At 42.9% G+C, this 26,499-nt stretch overlaps 1 pseudogene; it reads left to right on the top strand.

Annotated features, from left to right (window-relative positions):
• Positions 1–6,470: 6,470 nt before the first annotated feature.
• LOC135511361 (vacuolar fusion protein CCZ1 homolog) lies at positions 6,471–25,179 on the top strand (annotated as a pseudogene).
• Positions 25,180–26,499: the final 1,320 nt, after the last annotated feature.

Raw genomic sequence — 26,499 nt, 5'->3', positions numbered from 1 at the left:
TTATGGTTTTTGCACGTTTGTTGTTTTGTTAGTTTATTCGTGTACAGTTTCTTTATTAAAGTAAAATGAATAACAACCACGCTGCATTTTGGTCCGCCTCTCCTTCTACAGATGAAAGCCGTGACAGAATCACCCACCACAACAGGACCAAGCGGCGTGGTAACAGGCGAAAGCAACAGCAGGAGCAACAAAAAGAGGAATGGACATGGGAGGACGAATTATTCGGAGAAGGACCCTGGGATCAGCCTGTAGAATATCGCCGCCCCAAAGAAGAACTGGAGGCGGTGAGAGCTGAGAGGCGCTGGTATGAGGAGGCAGTGCGGCGACGCGGATAGAAGCCTGAGAGTCAGCCTCAAAAATTTCTTGGGGGGGGCTCACAGGGAGTATGGCGAAGCTAGGTAGGAGACCTACGCCAACTTCCTGTGATTACCGGGGGCTAGAGGGACCGGGCAGGCACCGTGTTATGCTGTGGTGCGCACGGTGTCTCCAGTGCGGGTGCATAGCCCGGTGCGGTATATTCCAGCACCGCGTATCGGCCGGGCTAGATTGAGCGTCGAGCAAAAATGCCATATGGGCTGTTTACATATAGTTTAGAGGCAATATATACAGAAAATTGGTATAAAACCCATAAACTGTATTTATATTAATATGACAATATTTTAGGTTGACAATTTGATTACACAATTTGTGATATCACAGCCTTACTTTTATTCTCTTACATAAGTAAAATCAGGATTATGCATCTGCCATTCATTTCAATTAGACTGGTTCGGATTTCTCCCTGACCAATATGGCTGCCATTTTCGTATATAAATATTACATTATTACTGATAATTTATCCAAACTGTAGTATCAACATCATACAATAATGATATGATTGAATTTGACAGTTGTCAATTGCCTGTCACTTGTTTAATTGTTCCATCAACCATTTTTAATAAACAGACCAATCCATGATCATCAAGACCAATTAATGTTCTTAATGTTCTCCTTCAACATTGTATTAGTATATAGGCCTAATTTATGCACAGCCTGGAAAGGCAAGGGCATCACAGGAACTTTTGTTGTGGAACCAAGGTAAGTTGCTTCATTATGTTAAATTGTCAAATTCATCTGTGGTTCAGAATTAGTTTCCCCAGATCGCTGCGAAAACAACTACAGTGTAGCATATTGTTGGCGCTGCTGCAGTGCAACCAGCATACAAATTGACCACCTAACTGCTTTCTATATTTAAAAATGTATCTTTTTAAATGTATAATCTTAACTAGTTCGATTGCTTTGTATCATATGTGTCTTGTCAGATGGCAAAATATTCCCCGTTGTGCTCACCTGGCTAGGTCGATGTGGAATCCCTAGCCCTTGATCAAGACTCTCAGTTCCATTACACAAAATAATGATTGGATGAAGGCTTTTTCTGTACAGGGTGTTTTGTTAAGAACACTGACGCTCAATCTGAACATTAACACATAAGCTAAGCATTTCAGAGACAGATTGACATTTACTGGGGGAGGGGAAGTGGTGTAAAGTACTTAAGTAGAAATACTTAAATATTACTGAAGTAGTTTTTTGGGGGTATCTGTACTTTAAACAATCAAATGTATTTATAAAGCCCTTTTTTACATTAGCCAATGTCATAAAGAAACCCAGCCTAAAACCCCAAACAGCAAGCAATGCAGATGTAGAAGCATGGTGGCTAGGAAAAACTCCCTAGAAAGGCAGGAACCTAGGAAGAAACCAGGCTCTGAGGTGTGACCAGTCCTCTTCTGGCTGTGCCGGGTTGAGGTTGCAACAGTAAATGGCCAAGATGTTCAAACGTTCATAGATGACCAGCAGGGTCAAATAATAATCACAGTGGTTGTAGATGGTGCAAGATGGTGAGTAAATGTCAGTTGGCTTTTCATAGCCAAGCATTCAGAGTTAGAGACAGCATATGCGGAAGAGAGAGAGTCAAAAACAGCAGGTCTGGGACAAGGTAGCACTTCCAGTGAACAGGTTAGGGTTCCAAAGGTGCAGGCAGAACAGTTGAAACTCGAGCAGCAGCACGACCAGGTGGACTGGGGACAGCAAGGAGTCATCAGGCCAGGTAGTCCTAAGGCATGTCCCAGGTCTCAGGTCCTCTGGGAGGGAGAGAGAGAATTAGAGGGAGCATACTTCAATTCACCCAGGACACCGGATAAGACAGGAGAAATACTCCAGATATAACAGACTGATCCTAGCCCCCCAACACAAACAATTGCATTATAAATACTGGAGGCTGAGACAGGAGGGGTTGGGAGACACTGTGACCCTGTCCGATGATACCCCTGGACAGGGCCAAACAGGCAGGATATTACCCCACACACTTTGCCAAAGCACAGCCCCCACACCACTAGAGGGATATCTTCAACCGCCAACTTACTACCCTGAGACAAGGCAGAGTACAACCCACAAAGACCTCCCCCACGGCATGAACCCGAGGGGGCGCCAAACCCGGACAGGAAGATCACGTCAGTGACTCAACCCACTCAAGTAACGCACCCCTCCTAGGGATGGGGTACTATTTATGGTTTTGATAACTTTTACTCCATATATTCCTGAAGAATGTTTTTTTTTTTTTTTACTCCATACATTTTCCCTGACACCCAAAAGTATTCATTACATTTTGAATGCTTAGCAGGACAGGAAAATCGTCCAATTCACACACTTATCAAGAGAACATCCCTGGTTATCCCTACTGCATCTGATCTGGCGGACTCACTAAACACAAATGCATAATTTAAAAATGATGTCTGACTTTTGTAGAGTGCCCCAGGCAAAAATAATTTTCACATGACCCTCCCATTGTACTGTAAAATAAATTGAACACCCTCCCCCTTCATAGAATTAACTCAAAATAATGTTTACAACCACAAAGTACAATAACTGTTGTGACCCTGTGTTCATAAACATGGATGTCGACTTTGCCACTTCAACACGCTTTTGTGGCACAGTCGATGCCACGGAGGGCTAGAAGGCTGATGGTTCCCCGAGCAGCACTGACGAGCTAACTCACCATGTTTGTTTCATTACGCTACGATCATAGTCGGCTGCTGATTTTCAACATTTAATGCCCTATTTATAATTATATAAAATATATGCATCAGATTTTCCACCAACAGGATTCTGTGCCAATGCACCACACAACCAATAAACAAAGCATACCTACCTCGGGCACTTCAATATCATGGTTTTCAACACCACAATAAATAGACTATGTCTATCTTGACAAACAGAAAATGCATCCCTCCTTACCTTGAATCGAAATCTTGGCAATCTCTGAATGCCATTAAAACTTTTTGCAGTTTTGTAACCCATCTCTTTCCCTTCATCATTTGGTCGCGGCACAGTTTTGATTGATTGGTTGACTGATTTTATTTGTCAGTTAAAAAAACACAAGTATACACAAAAATAAGTGACCTGGGATTGCACATTAAAGTGAGAGACTTATTTCCATTGTGGTCCCTATTTTTTTCCACATAAATACATATACAATTACATAGATAAAGACACATTGGGGCTATAAAGATGGAAAAATGCTCAACCTCCAGATCAGTATGAGGGGGAGTTTAAGTAAAATTCTTACAAGCTTGTTTGGCTGGTAACTTATACTTTAGATGGTTGGGGTTGTTGGTAAACCATGATGTGGAGGCATAATCAAACTGACACCTAGCTAGGTTTCCATCCAGTTTGCAACAAATTTTCATCTGAATATTCTAAAATCTTCGTAAAAACAATATGCCATTTCAGAGTTTAATTTAGGAAAATTTGGCACCAGACAACATAACAGGGAAGATGATAATTTACCAGACATTTTATGGACATCCATATGCATTCACATCCAACCTGTCGCAGGCAGTGCCATCAAACGAGGGATGTTGGCCAAATGAGCCTAATTTACATGTTCTTAAAAACAGCCTAGAACAAATTTCAAAAACACAATTTCTTGTGTTTCGATGTGTAGCATATACAAAACATTATAGCCTGTTTTAGGCTACTATGTGGCTCAGTTGGTAGAGCATGGTGCTTGCAACGGCCAGGGTTGTGGGACCAGTATGAAAATGTATGCACTCACTAATTTAAGTCGCTCTACATAAGATCTTCTGCTAAATTACACAAATGTTAATGTAAATACTATCCTAAAACAATAATTGCCCACCTCATGGTTCAGCTGTCAGTGATTTGAGCACTAAATGTATCAGTGCATTGCATGCAAAGGCCTATAGGCTTAGGTGTCCACTGTATAATATTCATGTATTAACAAAAGTATGCATGTATTGAAAGAATAGAATTGTCTAGAATGTCATTGTATGCTGTAGTGTTAAGATTTCCCTTCACTGAAACTAAGGGGCCTAGCCCAGACCATTATTGCTCCTCCACCAAACTTTACAGTTGGAACTATGCATTGGGGCAGGTAGCGTTCTCCTGCCATCTGCCAAACCCAGTTTCGTCCGTTGGACTGCCAGATGGTGAAGAGTGATTCATCACTCCAGAGAACGCGTTTCCACTGCTCCAGAGTCCAATGGCGGCGAACTTTACACCACTCCAGCCGGCGCTTGGCATTGCACATGGTGATCTTAGACTTGTGTGCGGCTGCTCGGCCATGGAAACCCATTTCATGAAGCTTTCATGAATCAGTTTTTGGGCTGATGTTGCTTCCAGAGGCAGTTTGAAACTCGGTAGTGAGTGTTACAACTGAGGATTTTTACGTGCTAGGCGCTTCAGCACTCGGCGGTCCTGTTTTGTGAGCTTGTGTGGTCTACCACTTTGCAGCTGAGCCATTGTTGCTCCGATGTGTTTCCACTTCACAATAACAACACTTACAGTTGACCGGAGGCAGCTCTAGCAGGGCAGAAATTTGACGAATTGACTTGTTGGAAAGGTGGCATCCTATGACAGAGCCACGTTCAAAGTCACTGAGCTCTTCAGTAAGGCCATTCTACTGCCAATGTTTGTCTATGAAGATTGCATGGCCGTGTGCTTGATTTTATACACTTGTCAGCAACGGGTGTGGTTGAAATAGACAAATCCACTACTTTGAAGGTGTGTCCATATACTTTTGTATATGTAGCCTATATAAAGGAATAGAAACTTAGGCCTAACCCCAGAGACACCGACATGCATTTCTTTATATAAGAATGCTACTGCGTCTGCTATACAGATGTACAGAAGGAGGGTAATTTGTCAAATCTGAATATTTTGTATAAAGATAAGCATTATATTGTTAGATTATAGGAGAACTCTGGTAGGCCTGAAACAGTCTTCCTCACCTCAAGTTCAACGGTCAGATTCAGTTGGAGTGCCTCCCTACCTTCATATCATAGGTCTGCTGTAGCTAAAGCTTAATAATAGCCACACCATATCAAACCTTTACAAACGTTTCTAAACTTAATTAGGGTAATATCAAAAGTCCAGCCATTGTTTATTGGGAAAATACGAGCAGAAAAGCGAACGTAAATCAGGGGAAAAATGCACGACCTTCCCATGTGCCGCCCCCCCCCAAAAAAAATAAAGTTTGACAACCCTCTCCTATTTTGGACAACCCTCTCCTATTTTGGACCACCCCACCACCTAGTACATTTGGATCTGTCCCTTATCTTTCATATCAGCTAGAAATAATATTATTATTAATAATACAAAGGTTAAATTGATACACACCTTGATAAAGTTGGAGTTACTTTTCCAACACGGCCATATCTCCACGTTACAGCACTTGTTTGCCGAAGACAGACTGAAGACAAGAGGCGAACACCTGTGTGTAAACTTAACTCGGGAAGTGTAGTTTCATTGGATGGAGACACCCATAGTTGTGTGGATCTGTGCAAAACTGCTACAGTAATGTATATTTTTTATTGGAAGGATTCTTTCTTGTTAATGTCTAAAGTAAACTGACCAAATTAACTGACACACTCACTGATTCTCTGAATCTGAAATGATGTGTAGAGTTTAAAGCTGATATTATTTTTGTCTGCAGCCACAAGGCTCAATTCACTCTAGAACAGAGGAAGTCAAGACACAAACCAAACTAATGCTGATGATCAGGTAAAACCAGGGTCTCATTGTGATAACAAGTGATACATCTTTCAGTCTGTTCAGTCACAGACAGTTGATCAGCATCTTCCTCTGTTGCAGTCCAAGAATGACTTTGCGAATGCAAGAGAAACGGTACACTTCATCTCTACTCAGTTTTTTCATCTATAATCCTTCATTTTGGCCATGGGAGGGAGAGGTGAGCTCCACTTGGTGGTTTTGATTTCCTGTGTGTGTTTCACATGTTTTCACTATGAACTTCAAACAGTTAGCTGCTATAAATGATACAATGTGAATATCTGCCAACTTTGTTGTCTCCATTTAAATACTGCGCCTCATGGAAACTGTCTCCTTGTATGCATTATAGGAGAAGAAGATTTTATTCTACCATCCCAGTGAGGTCGAGAAGAATGAGAAGATCCGTAATGTTGGCCATTGTACAGTTTTCCAGGTACACAAGAACTACAAACAAATCGATCATCTGGAAATACAACATCCCACATCTATGTTAGTTGTGTGTATTGTCTTCCTGACCACCATCATTGCTATATTCCAGAATCTTCTGTCAAACAAAAGTTGCTTAATCCCTCCACTCACAGAAGAACAGGCAGTTCTTCTTTGAAGTGGAGGACAGTTTCTGGATCATCATGGTAAGCTGGTGTTCCAGCTCCTTTACACATATTATAAACTGAGTGTAGAAAACATTAGGAATGCCTTCCTAATATTGAATTGCACCCCCCCCCCTTTTTTTGACCTCAGAACAACCTCAATTCGTCAAGGCATGAACTCTACAAGGTGTCGAAAGCGTTCCACATGGATGCTGGCCCATGTTGACTCCAATGCTTCCCACAGTTGTCAAGTTGCCTGGAAGTCCTTTGGGTGGTGGATCATTCTTGGAGGAGGAAATACTTGTAGGTCTTATTTTGTTGTGTCTTTTATTCATGTTTATTGATCTTTGTCCATTTATGAGCAAATTCAACTCTTCTATGCAGAACTTGTATTTCTTATTCAGATGTTTATTCTCTTTTTCCTGTAGGACACAGTTTATGGCGCAGTACTACTGGAATGCTACAGTATGTACAAGGTGAGCACCTGGTTGGGACTCAAGTCAAACTGGCTCACATTCTTTAGTAAAGATCCTTACATCTAGTAAGGATGTGGTTAGCTGATGGTTCTTTAAATTGCTCTTTTCTCCAGCTCTTCAATGGCACATTTGGCAGAGCAATGGAAGCAGGTGGGGTGGAGCTGCTCATGCAGAAGCTCGAAATGTTCTTCTACAGGGTAAACAATAAACACAACATAGTAAATGATTCTCTGCATCTACAGTACCATTCAAAGGTTTGAACACATCTACTCATTGAAGGGTTTTTCTATATTTTGTATATTTTCTACATTGTAGAAAAGGGTGCAAAGCTTTCATCAAGGTGGCTACTTTGAAGAATCTCAAATATAAAATATATTTTGATTTTGTTACACTTTTTTGGTTACTACATGATTCCATATGTGCTGTTTCATAGTTTTGATGTCTTCACTGTTATTGTACAGTGTAGAAAATAGTCATATAATGTAAAACCCTTGAATGAGTAGGTGTGTCCAAACGTTTGACTGGTAACTGTATATGCATAGTAATGGAGGGCACTAGGTGGAGGTGATTTGTCATGTCTTATTGGATGCAGAACATTTGTTTTACACGTGTGACTATATACTTTGAGAATTGTAGCTTGATTGCATGGTTCAACTGAAATCTGTCATGTCTTATTATGTCTGTTCCTGTCCTTTCTCTTCACTCTGTCTCTCTCTGCTGGTCTTATTAGGTTACCTTCTCTTTCTCTCCTTCTCCAGCTGTTCCTCATCTCCCCTAACTAGCTCGTTCACCCTTTCCCCACCTGTTCCCTTTTTTCCCTCTGATTAGGTCTCTATTTCTCTCTCTGTTCCTGCTACTTTCGGTGTCAGATTCTCGTTTGTGTTTCTCATGCCAGAAGCAAGCTATCGTCTCGTTTGCTTCCTCCTAGTCCTATCCTGTCGGAGTCTGCCTGGCAGGTGCATCCTGTACACTACTAACTATCTTTTGTTTGCACCGTGTCCAGTTCATCATATGCTACGTGTGATCAGCTACCACCGTTCCTCTGTGACCCGCACCGACCCAGAGCGACCTGCAGCCTGTCGCCGCTACCCAGCTATTCATCAGAGGGACTTTGTTTCATTTGTCGCCCTCTCTGCGGGTATTCTATTGTGCCATTGACAACGTCGGAAGAGGATCTATGCCATTCCTGTTTTTTCATTAAAAGAACTCTGTTTCTGTTAAACCGCTTTTGGGTCTTCACTCAAGTACATAACAAAATCGTCCAAGCATGTGTTTTCTCAATTGTTTTGCTAGGAGCAGGGCACTGCTATTTCAATGCCGGATTCTTTATTATCTTTGTAAATATAACATATTTGACAAACATTGACTCATACTTAGTAAGTCCACGACGGAATGCATTGCTTTGATGATTTCAGTAAACAAACAGTGCAAATCAACATCCAGTAGAAAACAACGTTACAGCAAAAGTCAAAATATTTTAACTCTGGTGGCGATTCCCGTCTACCGTGGCGAATGACGGCATTCACCGCATTTTTTATTTTTGTATTTTTATTTCACCTTTATTTAACCAGGTATGCTAGTTGAGAACAAGTTCTCATTTACAACTGTGACCTGGCCAAGATAAAGCATAGCAGTGTGAACAGACAACAACACAGAGTTACACATGGAGTAAACAATAAACAAGTCAATAACACAGTAGAAAGAAAAAAGGAGTCTATATACCAGTGATTCTTAACCTGTGTTTGATCGAATATTTTAATCCCTTCATACTTACTATGTCGAGCAAAAAAAGAAAGTGGTCGGACGAATATGTACAATATGGATTCACATTTATAACGGAATGTGATGGGAGTCAGCGTCCTAACTGCATGATTTGCAATGCCAAGTTGAGCAATTATAGTCTAGCACCGGCAAAACTAAGAGAACACTTCCTTAAGCTGCATGGAGATGGAAAATACAAGAACACAATACTCGCTGAATTCGGTGAAAAGGCTACTCTGCGTGTTCTCGGCTTTGTACCCATCAACAAACCGATCCTCACAGCATCGTATGAAGTTGCTTACCTGATCGCAAAGCAGGGCAAACCACACACCATTGTTGAAACACTCACAAAACCAGCTGTGTTGAAGATGGGGAATATCATGCTGGGAAAAGAGGCTGAAGTTAAGTTATCCCAAATTCCTCTTTCAAATGACACCATCAGCGACAGAATAGAGGACATGAGCAAAGACATCTTGGCTCAAGTAGTTGCAGATCTGATTTCAATCCCGGCAAAATTCATCCTTCAACTCGACGAGACCACAGACGTTTCCAATCTAAGCCAGCTTGCTATATTCGTGCACTATATGAAAGACGACATGATAAAGGAAGATTTTTTATTTTCATAAGCCTCTTACAACAACAACTAAGGTAGCCGATGTGAAGAAACTTGTGGATGACTTCTTCAAAGACAACAATCTTTCGTGGGATATGGTTTCTGCAGTTTGTTCGGACGGAGCTCCAGTCATGCTGGGAAGAAAGTTTGGTTTTGGTGCGCTAGTGAAAGAAGATGCACCACACATCATTGTTACGCATTGTATTCTGCACAGGCATGCATTGGCAACAAAAACCTTGCCTCCAAAACTGGCAGAAGTATTAAAAATTGTAGTGGAATGCGTGAACTGCGCGAACTAGTGCTCTGAGGCACCGCATCTTCAGTGAGCTGTGTGAAGAAATGGGCTCTGAATTCGAGGTACTTCTGTACCATTCTGACGTTCGGTGGTTATCCCGGGGACAGGTGCTGAATCGTGTTTTTGCCGTGCGTGTGGAATTATCCCTGTTTTTGCAAGAGCACCAACATTGTCATGCAGATTACTTCAAAAATTCTGAGTTCATTCTCATTTTAGCGTACATGGCTGATATCTTCGCAGCTCTCAATCATCTCAATCAAAAGATGCAGGGCGGTGGAGTCAACATCATCGAAGCGGAGGAAAACCTGAAGGCTTTTCAAAAAAAGCGACGAACAGAGAACGATAACTTCGCAAACTTTCCCCTGCTGGACGACTGTGTAAGTAATATCGAAGACGTATCTGGAATCTGAGACATTTCTGTACCAGCGGAACTGAAGCAAGCAATTGCCACGCACTTAGATGAGCTTGCAAAGTCTCACGATGGATGCTTACCTACAAGAGAGTCATATCCAGCATGGGTGAAACAGCTGTTCACGTTTAGTGTTGAGACAACAGTTGTCAATGATGAATACCTCGGTGAAATCATTGAAATTCAGCAGAGCCAGGTTCAACAGCAACTCTTCAGAACAACAATGCTTTCAACGTTTTGGTGTCAACAAATGGTAACGTACCCTGTTATTGCTAAGAAAGCTCTGAAGATTTTCATACCGTTTGTTACAACATATCTCTGCGAGCAATCCTTTTTGAGGATGCTGGACATAAAAACAAAGAAAAGGAACAGACTTTTTTGCGAAAATGACATGAGTGGCACTTGCCAAGGTGAAGCCGCGCATTTCTGAACTGGTCTCTGAAAGGCAACAGCAGAAGTCACACTGATTTGCAGTAAATATTCATTATTATGTTTTTGTTTTTGTGTGAAAATCATGTTTTGATGATTTTGTTATTTGAACACAGTGATGTTGATGCACGGTTCATTTTGTGCACCAGTAAAATACACTGCTCAAAAAAATAAAGGGAACACTTAAACAACGCAATGTAACTCCAAGTCAATCACACTTCTGTGAAATCAAACTGTCCACTTAGGAAGCAACACTGATTGACAATACATTTCACATGCTGTTGTGCAAATGGAATAGACAACAGGTGGAAATTATAGGCATTTAGCTTTGCTGTGTCTGTCAGCGTAGTGTCCAGAGCATGGAGGAGCTACCAGGAGACAGGCCAGTACATCAGGAGACGTGGAGGAGGCCGTAGGAGGGCAACAACCCAGCAGCAGGACCGCTACCTCCGCCTTTGTGCAAGGAGGAGCACTGCTAGAGCGCTGCAAAATGACCTCCAGCAGGCCACAAATGTGCATGTGTCTGCTCAAACTGTCAGAAACAGACTCCATGAGGGTGGTATGAGGGCCCGACGTCCACAAGTGGGGGTTGTGCTTACAGCCCAACACAGTGCAGGACGTTTGGCATTTGCCAGAGAACACCAAGATTGGCAAATTTGCCACTGGCGCCCTGTGCTCTTCACAGATGAAAGCAGGTTCACACTGAGCACATGTGACAGACGTGACAGTCTGGAGACGCCGTGGAGAACGTTCTGCTGCCTGCAACATCCTCCAGCATGACAGATTTGGCGGTGGGTCAGTCATGGTGTAGGGTGGCATTTCTTTGGGAGGCCACACAGCCCTCCATGTGCTCGCCAGAGGTAGCCTAACTGCCATTAGGTACCTCCTAATGCAAGACAATGCTAGACCTCATGTGGCTGGAGTGTGTCAGCAGTTCCTGCAAGAGGAAGGCATTGATGCTATGGACTGGCCCGCCCGTTCCCCAGACCTGAATCCAACTGAGCACATCTGGGACATCATGTCTCGCTCCATCCACCAATGCCACATTGCACCACAGACTGTCCAGGAGTTTGCGGATGCTTTTGTCCAGGTCTGGGAGGAGATCCCTCAGGAGACCATCCGCCACCTCATCAGGAGCATGCCCAGGCATTGTAGGGAGGTCATACAGGCACGATGAGGCCACACATCCTACTGAGCCTCATTTTGACTTGTTTTAAGGACATTACATCAAAGTTGGATCAGCCTGTAGTGTGGTTTTCCACTTTAATTTTGAGTGTGACTCCAAATGCAGACCTCCATGGGTTGATAAATTTGATTTCCATTGATATTTTTTGTGTGATTTTGTTGTCAGCACATTCAACTATGTAAAGAAAAAAGTATTTAATAAGAATATTTCATTCATTCAGATCTAGGATGTGTTATTTTAGTGTTCCCTTTATTTTTTTTGAACAGTGTATATACCTATGTTTTGAATTTAAAAAATCGTATTTTATTATTCCAATTAAGAAGGGTTTGGTGAATGTGCATATGAAACTGGTGGGGTTCAGTACCTCCAACAAGGTTAAGAACCATTGCTATATACATTGTGTGCAAAAGGCATGAGGAGGTAGGCGGATAATTACAATTTTGCAGATTAACACTGGGGTGATAAATGATCAGATGGTCATGTGCAGGTAGAGATACTGGTGTGCAAAAGAGCAGAAAAGTAAATAAATAAAAACAGTATGGGGATGAGGTAGGTAAATTGGGTGGGCTATATACCGATGGACTACGTACAGCTGCAGCGATCGGTTAGCTGCTCAGATAGCAGATGTTTGAAGTTGGTGAGGGAGATAAAAGTCTCCAACTTCAGCGATTTTTGCAATTCGTTCCAGTCACAGGCAGCAGAGAACTGGAAGGAAAGGCGGCCAAATGAGGTGTTGGCTTTAGGGATGATCAATGAGATACACCTGCTGGAGTGCGTGCTACGGGTGGGTGTTGACATCGTGATCAGTGAACTGAGATAAGGTGGAGCTTTACCTAGCATGGACTTGTAGATGACCTGGAGCCAGTGGGTCTGGCGACGAATATGTAGCGAGGGCCAACCGACTAGAGCATACAGGTTGCAGTGGTGGGTGGTATAACGTGCTTTAGTAACAAAACGGATAGAACTGTGATAAACTGCATCATGTTTTACTGTGAAAACATTAGCATCCGGTGTTGTAAGCTACAATGCGTAAATACTATCCACTTTGCTAACAGTCTGATGGCGGTGTCCAGGCCAGGCTGCATGCTTGACAGACAGGGTGCTTCCAGCCGTCACCAGGGTTGATCTTGTATTGCTTTTCCAGTGACTAAATGCAGGATCAGATAACAGTCTTCAAATATGGCCTCCCCCACTAATTAGCCCTGCTCAGAAATAGTGCCTTCCTAAAGGAGAGCTGGTCAAAGCTTCTGCCATACTACAGGCCCAACCCATTTACTTCCATGACCTGTCAACATTATTCGTACCTAGCCAATCAGAGGAAACCCCCAACTCTCCCTAATTGTATGAAGGGCTTCCCCTTCCATTATGTAACCTAAAGACACAGAAGGCATGTGGTGTCTGTATTGTATCCCAGGTTGAACGTCACTGTTCTAGCCATTTGAGGTGGCGTCCTCTTGTCTTTGGGAACAGCAATGTATGCACTATGCAGGTAAACTAATATCTCCAGCTTTGACCTAACAGGGACCCACCTTGGACAGAAAAATTGTTGCTGCTGAAGCTGGAAATGGGAGCATTGTATTGTCCAGCATACAGTTTGCAGGCCTTTTGTGTTTCTCAATGAGGTTTCTCAGATCTGAAATCTAAGCACAATGGGATGTGTGTATAATGTTGCTTTCTAAGCTAACACCAAAACCTTACCCCAAGTATCCCTAAATGGCTATTAACCAAACTGATACATGTCTTTCTATTCATCTTCCATTGTCCACTCAGACTGCGTGTATAACTGTCCTCTACCCCTGGTCTCATCCAGTACCTGCAGACGCTGCACCTGCAGTCCTGTGACCTGCTGGACGTCTTTGGGGAGAATCACCTTTTCCCACCTGGACAAGATGACCTACCTGAAGATCCAGTCATTTGTCAACAGAGTGGAGGAGTGCCTCAGGCTGATCAAATGCTCAGCTTTCCTCTACAACGACCAGCTCATATGGTACAGTAGGGGGAACCAGATCGTGTGTAGGATGTGTGGGGGAGGTCTGCTGTACTTTGGTCTTAAACACCTGCCCACATGTAGAAACCAAATTTAGCCTACAATTTGCAAATGCATGGGTAGGAATAAAGCTAACAGAGCTGGTTGGAAAAACATAAGCTCTGAATTGTATTCTCCCATGATCTTGAGACACAGGCTGCTCCACCATTCAAATGGCCAGGCTCTGTATCTAGTAGGCTCTTTTTCAGGCCTCCCCACCATGCCAAAGCCAGGGAGGGGAGGAGAGAGCTTATTGGGCTTCCCCTCCTGGTGTGCGTGCTAGAGCCCTGATCTAGCCCTTGGTGCCTCCAGGCAGCCCTTTACCACTGTAAGGTGTGGGGGAGCCTGGCAGCAGTGCCAGGCATCCCTCCAACTCCTCATCCCATTAGGGTTGGGGCTGGGAGGCACAGAGACTTTAAATACATACCTTAATCTGATTACAGTAAACCTGTAATCCTGACGTGTCTCTCACTTTTAACTCAGTCTGACCTGATATCTAATCAGGGGATTATGTCAACGATAATATAATTATCGTAATGATTTGATTGATTGCTAATCAAAGAATTTGAGCAGTTGTTATTGCATTGGGCCTGGAGATGATGGGCTTAGTTTATCAATACTCCTGAATAGACTGTGAACCGGAACAGGACATGTTTGATGCTAACTAAGGTGTGTCCAGTTTTTTTGTTGTCCCCATTCAGAAGTTGTCTGGAGCAGGATGACATGCAGATCCTGTACAAGTACCTGACGACGTCACTGTTCCCCAGACACTCCGAACCAGAGGTGTGTGTGTGTGTGTGTGTATGTGTGTGTGTGTGTGTGTGTGTGTGTGTGTGTGTGTGTGTGTGTGTGTGTGTGTGTGTGTGTGTGTGTGTGTGTGTGTGTGTGTGTGTGTGTGTGTGTGTGTGTGTGTGTGTGAGAGAGGGTCTCTCAGAGCGTTCACAGTCAGCCCACTGACACCCCTATCAGATCACAGCAAAATCCCATTCTACTTGAACAGGGCAATACTCAATCATGGGGCATCAGAGCCAAAGGAACTGCATAATATTAAGAAATGCTATTGATGGAAGGAAGGTAGTGTAGAAATCTACCAAAAAAGCTATTAGGCAACAAGAAATTAAATCCCTTTCAGACAACTTCCGGGGCAATACATTTCACAGAAATAGTGAAGGCAGGGTAGCCTAGTGGTTAGAGCGTTCGACAAGTACCGAAGGGTTGCAAGTTCAAATCCCCGAGCTGACAAGGTACAAATCTGTCGTTCTGCCCCTGAACAGGCAGTTAACCCACTGTTCCTAGGCCATCATTGAAAATAATGACGGCCTAGAATTTGTTCTTAACTGACTTGCCTAGTAAAATAAAGGTAAAAAAGTTTTTTTTTAAAAGGTGTAAACTTGGCAGTTGAAAACCTAGACAGTATACAGTGGGGCAAAAAAGTATGTAGTCAGCCACCAATTGTGCAAGTTCTCCCACTTAAAAAGATGAGAGGCCTGTAATTTTCATCATAGGTACACTTCATCTATGACAGACAAAATGAGACAAAAAATCCAAAAAATCACATTGTAGGATTTTTTATGAATTTATTTGCAAATTATGGTGGAAAATAAGTATTTGGTCACCTTCAAGCTAGATTTCTGGCTCTCACAGACCTGTAACTTCTTCTTTAAGAGGCTCCTCTGTCCTCCACTCGTTACCTGTATTAATGGCACCTGTTTGAACTTGTAATCAGTATAAAAGACACCTGTCCACAATCTCAAACAGTCACACTCCAAACTCCACTATGGCCAAGACCAAAGAGCTGTCAAAGGACACCAGAAACAAAATTGTAGACCTGCACCAGGCTGGGAAGACTGAATCTGTAATAGGTAAGCAGCTTGGTTTGAAGAAATCAACTGTGGGAGCAATTATTAGGAAATGGAAGACATACAAGACCACTGATAATCTCCCTCGATCTGGGGCTCCACGCAAGATCTCACCCGTGGGGTCAAAATGATTACAAGAACGGTGAGAAAAAATCCACGAACCACACGGGGGGACCTAGTGAATGACCTGCAGAGAGCTGGGACCAAAGTAACAAAGCCTACCATAAGTAACACACTACGCTGCCAGGGACTCAAATCCTGCAGTGCCAGATGTGTCCCCCTGCTTAAGCCAGTACATGTCCAGGCCCGTCTGAAGTTTGCTAGAGAGCATTTGGATGATCCAGAAGAAGATTGGGAGAATGTCATATGGTCAGATGAAACCAAAATATAACTTTTTGGTAAAAACTCAACTCGTCGTGTTTGGAGGACAAAGAATGCTGAGTTGCATCCAAAGAACACCATACCTACTGTGAAGCATGGGGGTGGAAACATCATGATTTGGGGCTGTTTTTCTGCAAAGGGACCAGGACGACTGATCCGTGTATAGGAAAGAATGAATGGGGCCATGTATCGTGAGATTTTCAGTGAAAACCTTCTTCCATCAGCAAGGGCATTGAAGAGGAAACGTGGCTGGGTCTTTCAGCATGACAATGATCCCAAACACACCGCCCGGGCAACGGAGTGGCTTCGTAAGAAGCATTTCAAGGTCCTGGAGTGGCCTAGCCAGTCTCCAGATCTCAACCCCATAGAAAATCTTTGGAGGGAGTTGAAAGTCCGTGTTGCCCATCAACAGCCCCAAAACATCACTGCTCTAGAGGAGATCTGCATGGAGGAATGGGCCAAAATACCAGCAACAGTGTGTGAAAACCTTGTGAAGACTTACAGAAAACGTTTGACCTCTGTCATTGCCAACAAAGGGTATATAACAAAGTATTGAGATAAACTTTTGTTATTGACCAAATACTTATTTTCCACCATAATTTGCAAATAAATTCATTGAAAATCCTACAATGTGATTTTCTAGATTTTTTTTCTCATTTTGTCTGTCATAGTTGAAGTGTACCTATGATGAAAATTACAGGCCTCTCTCATCTTTTTAAGTGGGAGAACTTGCACAATTGGTGGCTGACTAAATACAATCTTCCCCACACTGTATTTGACCCGAAGAATGTATTATAACAGGCACAATTAGTTTAACACCCATTGTTACCCCACAGGCTCCAGACAATGTTGATAGTGATTTTTGAAGTTATATTAAAGCAGGTTCTCTTTCTCTCCACCATCTCTCTTCTCCACCCACTCTCCCTCTCTTCCCCTCCCTTCCTTTCTCTCTCCAGCTGGCTGGTAGGGACTCTCCCCTAAGATCTGATGTGGCAAGAAATCTGCTTCACTACGGGAGGCAAGTCCTTAAACACCCTCTCTGGTCCCCTGCCTCCCTCCCTCCCTGCCTCCCTCTAGGTCTCCTGGCTAGGCTGGGCCAGGTTCCGTCATCCCCTCCCTTGCTGGGGCTCTGGTCCCATGCAGAAGGACAGAGACACCATATCATCATGTCAGGGTGGAACCTTCTAGCCATGTCACATCTACTGCTAATCTGACTACAGAAGTGAAGAGGGGATGGGATGGATGGAATTATTTTTGGACTTTATCGTGTTCATTCAGGATGGGTTTTAGTGGATATATTGTTAGGTCAATGTAGTGATGGAATAAATATATTATGCCAACATAGTGATGGAAGAACTACAGTTGAAGTCGGGAGTTTACATACACTTATGTTGGAGTCATTAAAACTCGTTTTGTCAACCACTCCACAAATTTCTTGTCAACAAACTATAGTTTTGGCAAGTCGGTTCGGACATCTACTTTGTGTATGACACAAGCAATTTTTCCAACAATTGTTTACAGACAGATTATTTCACTTATAATTCACTGTATCACAATTCCAGTAGGTCAGAAGTTTACATACACTAAGCTGACTGTGCCTTTAACCCTGCTTGGAAAATTCCAGAAAATTATGTCATGGCTTTAGAAGCTTCTGATAGGCTAATTGACATAATTTGAGTCAATTGGAGGTGTACTTGTGGATGTATTTCAAGGCCTACCTTCAAACTCAAGTGCCTCTTTGCTTGACATCATTGGAAAATCAAAAGAAATCAGCCAAGACCTTATTAAAAAATTGGAGACCTTCACAAGTCTGGTTCATCCTTGGGAGAAATTTCCAAATGCCTGAAGGTACCAGGTTCATCTGTACAAACAATAGTACGCAAGTATAAACACCATGGGACCACGCAGCCGTCATAATGCTCAGGAAGGAGATGCGTTCTGTCTCCTAGAGATTAAAATATTTGGTGCGAAAAGTCCAAATCAATCCCAGAACAACAGCAACTGACCTTGTGAAGATGCTGGAGGAAAAAGGTACAAAAAGTATCTATATCCACAGTGAAACAAGTCCTATATCGACATAATCTGACCTGCCGCTCAGCAAGGAAGAAGCCACTGCTCCAGAACCGTTTGTAACTGCACATGGGGACAACATCGTACTTTTTGGAGAAATGTCCTCTAGTCTGATGAAACAAAAATAGAACTATTTGGCCATAACGACCATCGTTATGTTTGGAGGAAAAAGTGGGAGTCTTGCAAGCCGAAGAACACCATCCCAACCGTGAAGCACGGGGTTGGCAGCATCATGTTGTGGGGATGTTTTGCTGCAGGAGGGACTGGTGCACTTCACAAAATAGATAGCATCATGAGGGAGGAAAATGATGTGTATATATTGAAGCAGCATCTCAAGACATCAGTCAGGAAGTTAAAGCTTGGTCGCAAATGGGTCTTCCAAATGGACAATGACCCCAAGAATTACTTCCAAAGTTATGGCAAAATGGCTTAAGCACAACAAAGTCAAGGTATTGGAGTGGCCATCACAAAACCCCGACCTCAAACCTATAAAAAATTTGTGGGCAGAACTCAATAAGCGTGTGCGGGCAAGGAGGCCTACAAACCTGACTCTGTTACACCAGCTCTGTCAGGAGGAGTGGTCCAAAATTCACCCAACTTATTGTGGGAAGCTCGTGGAAGGCTATTCGAAACGTTTGACCCAAGTTAAACAATTTAAAGGCAATGCTACCAAATACTAATTGAGTGTATGTAAACTTCTGACCCACAGGGAATGTGCTGAAAGAAATAAAAGCTGAAATAAATCATTCTCTCTACTATTATTCTGACATTTCAAGCGTGATGTCTCAATTGGGGTGGGGTATTTTTTTTATCGTTTTGCTACGAAAGTGTCATTATTGTAGCATTAGGTTGTAATTAAAGTGCGTTGGTGGCCAGGCAGGCGTAATATCCAGTCTGATTGTTTAACAACATGGAGGATTACTGATCAGTGTTACAACACAGCGTGGTCTTACCCCACTAACAATAATGAGATTTGCAGCTCTCTACCATCCCACACACAGACACAAAGGAGGGGGATTGACTCTGGGATCACACTTAACAGAGAGGGGGAGGGAGAGCTAAGCTGTTTAAGAGTCCCGGTCTAGCCTAGTCCACCCTAGAGCCCTCTGTGCTTGAGAGGAAGAGACACTATGTGACCGAATGTATATGTGGACACCTGCTTGTCGAACATCTCATGCCAAAATCATGGGCATTAATATGGAGTTGGTCCCCCCCTTTGCTGATATAAGAGCCTCCACTCTTCTGGGAAGGCTTTCCACTAGATGTGGGGACTTTCTTCCATTCAGCCACAAGAGCATTAGTGAGGTCGGCACTGATGTTGGGCGATTAGGCCTAGATCGCTGTCGGTGTTCCAATTCATCCCAAAGGTGTTCATGTGTTTGATGGGGTTGAGGTCAGGACTCTGTGCAGGCCATTCAAGTTATTCCACACCAATCTCGACAAAACATTTCTGTATGGACCTCGCTTTGTGCACATTTTCATGCTGAAACAGGAAAGGGCCTTCCCCATAATGTTGCCACAAAGTTGGTAGTACAGAATCATTGTCTAGAATGTCATTGTATGCTGTAGCATTAAGATTCCCCTTCACTAGAACCAAGAGGCCTAGCCCGAACCATGAAAAACAGCTCCAGACCATTATTCCTCCTGCACCAAACTTTACAGTTGGCACTATGCATTGGGGAAGGTAGTGTTCTCCTGACATCCGCCAAACCCAGATTGGTCTGTTGGACTGCCAGATGGTGAAGCGTGATTCATCACTACAATGAACGCGTTTCCACTGCTCCAGAGTCCAATGGTGGTGAGTTTTACACCACTCCAGCCGACATTTGGCATTGCACATGGTGATGGTGAAGGCTTGTGTGCAGCTGCTCGGCCATGGAAACCCATTTCATGAAGCTCCTGACAAACAGTTGTGCTGATGTTGCTCCCAGAGGCAGTTTGGAACTCGGTAGTGAGTGTTGCAACTGAGGATAGATGATTTTTATGCGCTACGCGCTTTAGCACTAGGCGGTCCTGTTCTGTGAGCTTGTGTGGCCTACCACTTCATGGCTGAGCCGTTGTTGCTCCTAGATGTTTCGCCTTCAAAGTAACATCACTTAAAGTTGACTGGGAGCACCTCTAGCAGGCCAAAAATTTGATGAACTTGTGTTGGAAAGGTGGCATCCTATGACGGTGCCACGTTGAAAGTCACTGAGCTCTTCAGTAAGGCCATTCTACTGCCAATGTTTGTCTATGGAGATTGCATGGCTGTGTGCTCAATTTTATACACTTGTCAGCAACGGTTGTGACTGAAATAGCCGAATCCACTATTTTGACAGGGTGTCCACATACTTTTGTATATATAGTGTCATTTGCAGAGGCGCTCCTCAGTTTAGCCCAAGTCCCAGAGGTGGGCCTGTTGTACAGCTGTGTCTGAGAAAAGCCCTGGGCTCTGTATGAATACTGTAAAATTGCACCCTTTCTGCGTCCCTTCCAATCACTGATTCAACACAGCTGTATAGATGAAAGACTGGGTTCCACTATACTGATTCAGCTTTAGCTGTATAGATGAAAGAATGGGTTCCACTATACTGATTCAACACAGCTGTATAGATGAAAGAATGGATCCCACTATACTGATTCAGCTTTAACTGTATAGATGAAAGAATGGGTTCCACTATACTGATTCAACACAACTGTATAGATGAAAGAATGGATCCCACTATACTGATTCAGCTTTAACTGTATAGATGAAAGAATGGGTCCCACTATACTGATTCAACACAGCTGTATAGATGAAAGACTGGTGGGTTCCACTATACTGATTCAGCTTTAGCTGTATAGATGAAAGAATGGGTCCCACTATACTGATTCAGCTTTAACTGTATAGATGAAAGAATGGGTCCCACTATACTGATTCAACACAGCTGTATAGATGAAAGAATGGGTTCCACAACATGGCTTTCACCTATCCTGTCTGGTCAGATCAGCGATTAACTCATAGAAGGGAAGAGAATGAATGATCTCAAAGAATAGGTAGAATTAAGAGGTTATCCCTTTAGGGCAAGTAGCTTGGCAGAAAGTAGTCAAACACACTACATTTTATGTAGATCTAAGTAGAGGCACAGAGAAGACAATACAAGCACTTCATATAAATGCATTTTCAAAGCATTGAAATAGAGCCGTTGTTAGAGGAGGAGGTGGGGGGAGGTGACCCCTGAGAGTGTACTGCTGTCGGTGTGACTCGTGACTGCGAGGGGAATTGGATACGCCAAGCTCAGGCTGACTCCTGGGATACACAGAGAGAGAGAGGATCATTTAACAAGGAGATTATCCAGCAAAAGTCCCAAGGGCAGGGGAGAACTGTTAAAGTGTAAATGATGGAACGGTTGCACGCACGTACAGTACTTACGTACACACACAGTATGCAAACCCACACAGTCGTACAGTATGCAAACCCCACAGTCATACAGTATGCAAACCCCACAGTCATACAGTATGCAAACCCACACAGTCATACAGTATGCAAACCCACACAGTCGTACAGTATGCAAACCCCACAGTCATACAGTATGCAAACCACACAGTCATACAGTATGCAAACCCCACAGTCATACAGTATGCAAACCACACAGTCATACAGTATGCAAACCCCACAGTCATACAGTATGCAAACCCCACAGTCATACAGTATGCAAACCCCACAGTCATACAGTATGCAAACCCCACAGTCATACAGTATGCAAACCCCACAGTCATACAGTATGCAAACCCCACAGTCATACAGTATGCAAACCACACAGTCATACAGTATGCAAACCCCACAGTCATACAGTATGCAAACCCACACAGTCATACAGTATGCAAACCCCACAGTCATACAGTATGCAAACCCACACAGTCATACAGTATGCAAACCCCACAGTCATACAGTATGCAAACCCCACAGTCATACAGTATGCAAACCACACAGTCATACAGTATGCAAACCCCACAGTCATACAGTATGCAAACCCACACAGTCATACAGTATGCAAACCCCACAGTCATACAGTATGCAAACCCACACAGTCATACAGTATGCAAACCCCACAGTCATACAGTAAGCAAACCCCACAGTCATACAGTATGCAAACCCCACAGACATACAGTATGCAAACCCCACAGTCATACAGTATGCAAACCCCACAGTCATACAGTATGCAAAACCCACAGTCATACAGTATGCAAACCCCACAGTCATACAGTATGCAAACCCCACAGTCATACAGTATGCAAACCCCACAGTCATACAGTATGCAAACCCCACAGTCATACAGTATGCAAACCCACACAGTCATACAGTATGCAAAGGACCTGCTAACCTCAAAGACCCAGAGGCCAAGAATATTCGTCAACACAGAGGACAAGTATGAGGAGCTGCATCTGATTGTTTATAAGGTGAGGAGATGTCTGCGTCCCAAATGGCAACATATTCCCTATATAATGCACTACTTTTAACCAGGGCCCATAGGGCTTTAGTCAAAAGTAGTGGAAGGCTCTGGTCAAAAGTAGGACACTATATAGGGAAAAGGGGGGGTTATTTGGGATGCAACTAAGGAGAAGGGAACTGTGGTCTTGAGTCCCGCTGGTTAGTAGGAACTCGGTAGCATTAATTATGGAAATCACCCAAAGAGGCTTTTTTTTGTTTTAAAGAGATCGAGATTGGTAGTACTCCCAACCCATTATTTGTTTGGCAGACAATTTGGTAATCTGGTATTATTTCATAACTGAAGGACAGAGGGAGGGTTTGACCCAAGTTGACCTCTTGTTGGGAATAGACAGCTTTGTTCTCTGGTCTCTCAAATGGCTTCTAAATTCAATATATTTGGTAAGTTCTAAATTATAGTATTCCTTTCTCTAGACCCATTATATTCAAACGCACATTGCTTTATTTCAGGCGATGAGTGCAGCGGTTTGTTTAATGATCAGTGGCGAGTATCTTTTCATATCATATGGTCAAACCCCCCCCCCTTCTAAACATCTGGGTTGATGCTTATTACATTTTCTTAGTCTGCTGTTCTTGCGAATATAGCAATGGCAAATTATTGGCAAATTATTATGTGGACTGTGAAAAGAGAAAAAACTAATGTTCCTAAATCCATTCTACTAATTCTAACTGTATGGTCCTATTCTCTCCCAGTGTCGGTGGAGCTGACGAGGGAGTTCTGTGAGCAGCTGGATGGCCTGGTGGGTCCTCAGCTCACCCTGCTGGCCTCAGACGTATGTGAACAGTACAACGTCAACCGCAGGATATCAGGGTCAATACTGTCACTTTAATCCGCAAAGCCTCTAACCTCCACTCCAATTCCTCGGCCTGTGTTGCTTCAACATGCAATGATGGAGATTACGGTCCAAAATATTGAAAGAGGTATATCGTCGAACGACCCCTCATTTAACTTAGCATCCGGAACCAAATCTCACATGTGCGCTTGCCAACTTCGTCTGTCACAAGAGACTTACCCCTTATAAATACAACAGCTAGAGACTATTGTCACAGCATGCACGGAAGTGGAGCTTGCCCTTATCTGGAGCAATTGAATGTAATTGAATTTGGACTGGAAGATTGTTCAGCAGCCAAACAGTTTTATTTTAGCTGTTTTAACACAAGCCACTTCTCTGTTGTCAGGATGGGTACCACCAGCCTATTTCCGCAACATTTAAGAGCGTTGAAGCACGAGACTAACCTTCTCTACCATTGTTGTCTTGGGGCGGCAGGGTAGCCTAGCGGTTAGAGTGTTGGACTAGTCACCGGAAGGTTGCAAGTTCAAATCCCTGAGTTGACAAGGTAGACATCTGTCGTTCTGCCCCTGAACAGGCAGTTAACCCACTGTTCCTAGGCCGTCATTGAAAATAAGAATTTGTTCTTAACTGACTTTCCTAGTTAAATAAAGGTAAATAAAGGTAGCTACCCAGTGAAGCGCACCTGCGCAGATACTCTGTGTGACTCTGAGAGCAAAGTCTTGCATCGTGCTCATCTCAATATCTGTGGTGCTGCGTCTACCCTTGTTGTGCTGGCAAGGATATTTTAGTTTCATATTGGCCTTTCCAGTACGGTTCCAACAACTCCGTTGAATGAGCAAGCAGGCTAGCACAGTACAGTTCTGCTTGGCTCTGCTCATCTTGACTCAGTAGTGTGAAAAGGTCGTTTGACTCTCCTCTCATCCTTGTAATTATAGTCATCCTCTCCCTCTGTGTTGCTGCAGGCCGGACAAGGAGCCCCAGTTCAAGTTCATCTACTTCAACCACATGAACCTGGCAGAGAAGAGCACCATCCACATGAGGAAGACTCCCAGCATGTTTCTGACCTCCGTCCACCCAGACATGAAGATTCTGGGAGACATCAACTGTGACTTTGCCCGGTAAGCACTAAGTACAACAACAATGTATCACAACAAAACTACAACCCTATTAGGGTTAGCTCTCTGAGGCTTAGTTTTGACAGCTCTCTGTGAGTAGAGTATATTATAGTGTCCTTTTGTTCATGTCCTTTTTGTATGTTGCCTCAGGGTTGATGAAGATCAAGAGATCATTGTGAAGGCAATGACAGACTACTGGGTGGTCGGCCAGAAGTCGGACCAGAGAGAGCTGTACGTCATCTTGAACCAGAAGAATGTCCATTTGTTTGAAATTAATGGTAGGTCCAACATAGATAGATGGAAGAATTAAGGATTTTTTGGAGCTCATCTCACGTTTTCTTGGTATGCTTGCTTATCCCAACAGAAGAAGTGAAAAGGCTCTGTGCGACACAGTTCAACAACATTTTCTTCTTGGACTGAAGGAAGGAAGGAAAGAAAGAACTGCTCAAAGAAGAACGAGAGACTGAGAGAGAAATGGACTGTTTCACCACATTAAAACTGTCAGCATTGCAGGGTAGTATGACAGCATCAGTGTAATGCAATAATTGCGTAGATTATGTAAGGGTTCGACCAAACCATGAAAATGCCACGCAAACGTCCCTCCGTGGGGTTAGGTCCAGAATCTATTTAGTAACCACAGTATAGGCCTGTTAGAACACATACCTCTTGCACAGTCTTCACATTTTGCTGCCTTAAAATTAAATATAAAAAGGGAGTAAGTAGTTTGGTTCCTTACAGATCTACGCAACTCTACATTTTCAAAGAGAAAAAGTTATTGACAATTTTCTCATTAATACAAAAATGAAGGTGTCTTTATTGTGTATGCCTTCACATCCCAGAGTTAATACTTGGTGGAAACACTGTTGGCAGCCATTACAGCTGTGAATAATTTGGAATAAGATTCTACCAACTTTGCACAACTCTTAGGGCAACATATGTCCATTGTTTTTGTCAACATTTCTCAAGCTCAGTAAATTTGGACAGCTCAGTAATAATGGACAGCAATTTTCAAACATTGTGTCTGATTTTCAGGCACATTCAAGTCAGGATTGAGACTAGACCAATCAGGAGAACTCAACACCTATTGTAAAGCCACTGTGGTGTGTTTTCTGGGGCGGGTTTTCCTTTATCTTTTTCCCTGGCTTTGCCCCCTTCATATATATTTTGCTCCTGACAAACTCCCCAGTCCCTGCCGGTGACAAGCATACCCATAACATGATGCTGCCACCCCAATACATCACAGCTATAGAGTTTTCTTTTTCTGCAGGACAATAACACAAATTATAATGTCAAATACACCTGAATGGCTTCCCAAAGGTGTTGAGTGTTCCAGATTGGTCCAGTTAAATCTGCTTTAAAAAATCTGAGACAAGAATTGAATATTGCTGTCAATCAATGATTCCCAACCAAATTTGCTGAGCCTGAGAAATTTTTACAAAAACAATGGATATATGTATTTTGAATATTTTATTAGGATCCCCAAAAAAAAGCAGAAGCAGCAGCTACTCTTCCTGTGGCCCACACAAAGCATGAAACATGACAGAATATTAATAAACAAGAACAGCTCAAGGACAGAACTACATCAATTTAATATGTTGCCCTAAGTGTTGTGCAAGGTTGGTAGAATCTTTATTCAAAATTATTCACAGCTGTGATGGCGGCCAAAAGGTGCTTCCACCAAGTATAAATTCTGGAGTGCGAAGACCTATTCAAATGCATCCTCATTTTTTTCTATTTCTTAGTCATTTGGAAAATGTTCTAGAATTTTTCTTTAACTTTGAAAACATGGAGTAGGTTGTGTAGATCGATATGATTATTTGTTTATGTTATCCCTTTTCAGATTTAATCTTAAGGTAGCAAAATGTGAAGACCGTCCAAAGGGGTGTGTAGACTTTCACTAGCAACGGTACATTATGAAGGATTTGACAAATACTCACTTTTTTGTATCAGCTTTTCTGAATGGG

The sequence above is a fragment of the Oncorhynchus masou genome, chromosome 24 (assembly GCF_036934945.1).
Source record: "Oncorhynchus masou masou isolate Uvic2021 chromosome 24, UVic_Omas_1.1, whole genome shotgun sequence".
NCBI classification, from domain to species: domain Eukaryota; kingdom Metazoa; phylum Chordata; class Actinopteri; order Salmoniformes; family Salmonidae; genus Oncorhynchus; species Oncorhynchus masou.
The sequence above is the reverse complement of the archived record's forward strand: the minus strand, read 5'-3'. Positions and strand labels throughout refer to the sequence as shown.